A 5,574-nucleotide genomic window follows, 5' to 3' on the forward strand; every position below is an offset into this window, starting at 1 on the left:
TGAAGCCAGCTACTTTGTGAAAATGGAGTATTTAGTATAGTATCGGCATAATGAGAGCTGAGGGGTACAGAAAGGGATATGGAGAGAAGACAAAGAAACACCTATCCTATAGTGACAGAGGGACCCTACAATGCCTGTTTCTCAAATGTATGCCTATGGGCAAGAGGAGATAGAGGATGGGTGATGGCCCTTCACCAGATCCCTTTAACTCAGGAAAAAAATTAAAAAAGCCCAGTGGGCAGCCCAGGAAAATTGGTTCCCAATACCACCTTCCTAGAGCAATATTATGGCATGTTAATGTGTACTGTGCCTCACCCATAAATAGCAATGATCACACTGATAACAAATTAAATGAGGGAGGCCTGTCTTCCTCAGAAGCTCTCAACTCTAGTATAGGGCATTTACACTGAGAAGAATGGAATGTGTGAAAGGCAGAGCCAACAGACAGCAGGGAGAGAGATTAGTTTCTGTCATCAGTCATCGCTGACACTGGGCATTTCTGAGATTGTTGTGATGGTCAAGGAAAAAGCCTCAGAGGAGAAAATGAATCTTTTGGAAAGATGTGAGGTTGCTTAATCCGGAAGACAGAGGAGGGGTTTGAAGGAGGAGAATCAGGCTGGAGTGATCGTAGAGAAAGATTACTTGGAGAGGATTTTGAACTGACTGAAGCAAAGGGAAGAAGGAAATGAGTCTGCGGTAGTTGAGGCACGGCTTGATGAAGGTGGTGTGATGATGGTGATGGGAATGGTTTTAAATATTATGAAGAGTATAACATTAAACCACCCTTACAGCTAACAAATTACTTTCGCATTCATCCTTTCACTTATTTCTCCCCGTAGTGCACTGGAGGTACATAGAGATGGTACACAAATCATCAGAATTCATCACTGAATGCATTTTTTAAAAACTGTCAATATCAGAACTGGGCATGGGTATGGGGCTAGGGGAGGTGGAATGTTAAATATCAAGTTCCTAAACTATTTTAGATTCATCTCAACTTTAATTGTGTTTTTAAGTTCCTAAGGAAACAAAGATTTTGCGATTGGAACAGTGAACTGTATTGTTTTTCTAGGAACATCACAAAAGGTGTCTCTTAACACCAGTCAGGTAGACCAAGCTCCACATTCCAGGTAGCAGTGGTGAAAATCCAACCCACTCAGCAGTGGTCATCCAACCTTGGTAAGCTATCGGCCACTTTTCCCCCCTCTACTAAACATTATTGTAAAATACTTGAAAGTATAAATTAAAATAGTTACTGTAAAAGCCGACATTAAAAATAAAAATAAAAATGGCAAGGACAACCGCTAGCAAGCGCATTGCAGATTCAGCAAATTACATTTACCTCCACATTGATTCTCTGAAGGAATTTAACACAATTTCTCCCATTCTAACTCAGAAATTAATTTCTGTATATCGTCCTTGAGATTTGGATTGGGAATGAAAAGGAGAAAACTGTGACGCTCTTACATGAATTAATCAACCAGGAGTACAGACACTGGGGACTGAAGATTAAACTTTATAGTTTAGAAACCCAAGGACAGTACTTTTTCTTGTGAGTGTACCTCACATCAAAAAAATATATATGTCTCACTTGCAACATTCAAGTGAGGGGGTAATCTTTATGCTATCCCAATGAGAAGGTACAAAGAAGTTAAACAATTTATAGAAAAGTCAAAGAGGGGCCAGAGTTAGAAGAATATGGCCCCAGTCCCGGGATTATCAGCAGTCTAGAGGCAAAGGTGATATCATCCTTCTATCCATTCATGTTAAAGCCCATAGCGGATGAGACATTTCAGTCTTAAAAACTCAGAGACAGAAAATGGTTATTATCCATGGGGTTTTGGTATTCAGAAAGAAAGTTTGAAGGCCGTAGTCACTGCTGTGTTATTTTAAGAGTAATGGCGCTTTCACAGACCTATGACCATCTCTATCCACTGCTGACAGCTTGTTGAAGCTGTCAGCCACTGCTTGATAGAATTCAGTCTGCAAAATAAGATACAAATACAAGGCTTGCAAATAGCTTCATCTGCCCTGGTCTTCCTCAGGCCCAGGCAGAAGTCCTCTATGGGGCTAAGATATGCGTTAGCCTACATGCCTCACTGTGTGGTAAAAGCTTTGTAAGACTTGCCTATTTCAGATATCATAGAGTATCAGAGCCTTTTCCAGAGAAAAATATAAAAAGAAATGTGTGAACAAATGAACCTATAGGATCGGCCCGTCTTCATTGTCTTCAAGCATCAGTTGACTCATGAAATAGTCGAGAATACCACATGCTATGATTAAGGGTTGGGTTCCACATCCCACAGAGTGAGCAAACTTTTCATTTTGTCATACAAAATCGAGTTGGTGGACTTGGCGTAAAATGGATGCCAGGCTTAATTTATTCTGTTCTAGACTTTAAGGCCCTTGAGGACATGGTGATTTTTTCTCCTTGCATTCTCTCTAAGACTCCTGAATTGCTGGGTCTGTGGTAGTTTTTTTTTTTTTATGTATTCAATTAACAATTATTAGACACCTTCCTTGTGGTTAGCCACAGAGTATACTCTTCCTGTAAGCGACCTGAGATGACCTCTGAAAATGGTTTGCTATTTGCTTGACCCAGAGAACCCCACAAAATCATGTAAATCGAGAGGTTCAAATCTTTGTGTTCATTTTAAGAACACTCGTGAAACTGCCCAGGCCATCAAGGGTATGCATATCTGAAAAGCCACCAAGTATCTAAAGGATATCACATTACAAAAGCAATGTGTGCCATTCTGTCATTACAATGGTGGAGCTGGGAGGTGTGCCCAGGCCAAACAGTGGGGTTGGATGCAGGGTCGGTGGCCCAAAAATAGTGCAGAATTTTTGCTGCACATGCTTAAAAATGCAGAGAGCAATGCTGAACTTAAGGGTTTAGATGTAGATGCTCTAGTCACTGAGCACACCCCGGTGAACAAAGCTCTCAAGATGCAGCACGGAACTTACAGAGCTCACGGGTGGATTAACCCACATACAAGCCCTCCCTGCCACACTGACATGATCCTAACTGAAAAAGAATAAATTGATCCTAAACCAGATGAGGAGGTTGCACAGAAGAAAAAGATCTACCAGAAGAAACTGAAGAAACAAAAACTTATGGCCCAAGAGTAAATTCAGCATCAAATAAATGCCAATAAAAGTAAAAGCAGGAAAAAAAAAAGTATAAGTTGTGGTCTTTGCCAAAGACTTCACAGTAGAACTGAGCTTATAAGAAATAGCTAAAAAAAAATGTGCAAATATAATATTATACAAGGAAACTATGTATCTAGGTATTAAGAAAGGCATGAGTGTAGGACTGGAAACTGTAAAGGGAAGTAGCTTTCTCTGCTTTTCAGAGCTTTTCAGAGCTTTCTAAATATTCTGTTCCTCAATTCTGCCTATATGTGGAAAACCCCAAATAAAACGGAATTCATTCACTCCTTGGAAGATAGAGGTGCTTTTCCCTATTCCTCCCACTAAATATAATTAAAAGACCCAGACATTATATATAAAGGAGACATAAGAAGACCCTGAAAAGCAAAGAGAAGAGGAAGACTTAATGGGGATATCAGGATCTGAAGACTGACGTGGTGGTGAGTGCCTCAGGTTTCTTTATGCTCATTTATCCAAGACTTGGAACAGAGGAAGACAGGAACTCAGAAACACCAATGGGCACAGATGAAAAAAGCTCCAACAAAAGCCTGCTTTCTAGTCTAGCCAAAGGACAAGGAAAGGGGCAGCCAGGAAAGACAAAACTTTTAGACAACAACTGCTCTACTATAGCCAAACACCAAAGAAAGAACTGTGGACCACCCACACCCACAGCAACAAAAGCCAAGTGAGACTCAAGACTGCCACCCTCATGAGGCTGTAACGAGGCACCCCGATACCCTTGCTGGTTGGGGTCAGAGAAGGCAAAATAGGGAGCCAGGGGGATCATTGGTGCTGGCCAGTAATTAAACTTGGTGTGATAGTGGACTATCATTTTGCAAGATGTTCCCTGGTATCCTGAGCAAGAGGTACGTGGGACCTATCTGAATTATTTCTTACNCCCCACAAAATATTATATTCTAGCACATTCTAACTTATTCAAGAGTTTAAAGATTTTTCACAGTTGTAATCCCTTCTACTTATTTGACACGCAGAAGCATCATAATGTGTTGTGGGAAGAAGATGTTTTCATAGAGTTGTTCTCAATTTTTTGCTTTCAGAACTCTTTTACACTCTTAAAATTTAAAAATGTAAGAGCTTTTATTTACATGGGTCATAGTTCTAGATACTATACTATGAAGAAATATAGATCATGCTAGAAATGAAAAATGAGACATTTAAAAATATGTTTATAAATTTCTTTCAAAATAATAATGCTAACAAATATGTTAGCATAGATAACATATTTTTATGAAAAATACCTGTTTTCCAAAACAAAAATAACGTCACTGTTTCACATTTTTGCAAATGTCTTTAATGCCCGGCTTAATAGAATATAGAAGGATTCTCAGATCTGCTTCTGCATTTAACCTGTTCTGCTATGTTGTTTTGGGTAAAGTATATGAAGAAAACCAAGCTTCAGACAAAGATGTAGCTGGAAAAGAGAAGACTTATCCAGGACTCCTTGGACCATACATGGAGAAACACTGGTTTCATAGAACTACCTCTTCCTGTGAGGCCTCAGGTCCTGGTCTCTGCTGTGTCAGAAACCAGCAATGCCACCTTGGGCAAGTCAATAAACCATTTTTGACTATAGTTTCCTCATCAAAACAATGAAAAGAATTAACATATTGCAGAATACCTACTGTGTGCAAGGCACAGTATATGTGTCACTTAATTGAATCTTTATGGCAGCCTACAATGTAAGCAGTTTTGTGTTGGTAAACGCTTAACACGTGGGGAGGAATTGGTCCAAGGTGCTCATATGGATATGACTTACATTGCAGAATGAGACATGGGCCTCCAGAATGACATACACCAGTTTAATCTACTGCTTGTGGAGACCAATGCACATCCTGATTGCTTCTTTACTAGAAAGGATAGTGATTTGGCATGAGATACTAATCCAGGCACCCGATTTCCCCATAAATCCTTCTATTGAATTAATATAATTTTTTGCTTAATGTATGCCATAAAATACATTCAATAGATTGTGGTTGGTATTAAATTACTGGTTTCTGTTTCCAGCTCTCCTATTCTTCCACTTTAGGGGTGAAGGAAGGAGCCAGGTGTCTGAGGAGATAAGGGCAGGCATGTGTGTGTGGGGGAAGAGATGCAGTAGAAGGGAAGAACCAAATTTGAATTGAAATATTGATACAGGGTACACCAGAAGTGAAGGGTAGGGGTCAGGGTTAGTCATGCCCATGAAGATCAGGGAGTCAGAGTTAGCATGATAGGCTAGGGGAGCCCTGATTTGTAGTAGTTGCAATTTCTATGGTATAAATAATTCCACCATGGCCAACTTCAAGCTATTAACCTGATATTTAAACAAGGAGTTGAGAAGAGGGACACACAATTGGCTTTCAAGGGCCAGTGCCAATGAAAGCCTCTCCTTCTTAGAGAAGGGGGAAACTGAGGCTTAAG

General features: G+C 40.0%; 1 pseudogene; it reads left to right on the forward strand.

The window, feature by feature from the left end:
- The first annotated feature begins 2,577 nt into the window (after window positions 1-2,577).
- LOC109388139 (60S ribosomal protein L17 pseudogene) lies at window positions 2,578-3,132 on the forward strand (annotated as a pseudogene).
- Window positions 3,133-5,574: the final 2,442 nt, after the last annotated feature.

This window comes from Hipposideros armiger, unplaced genomic scaffold (assembly GCF_001890085.2).
Source record: "Hipposideros armiger isolate ML-2016 unplaced genomic scaffold, ASM189008v1 scaffold_182, whole genome shotgun sequence".
Taxonomy (NCBI): domain Eukaryota; kingdom Metazoa; phylum Chordata; class Mammalia; order Chiroptera; family Hipposideridae; genus Hipposideros; species Hipposideros armiger.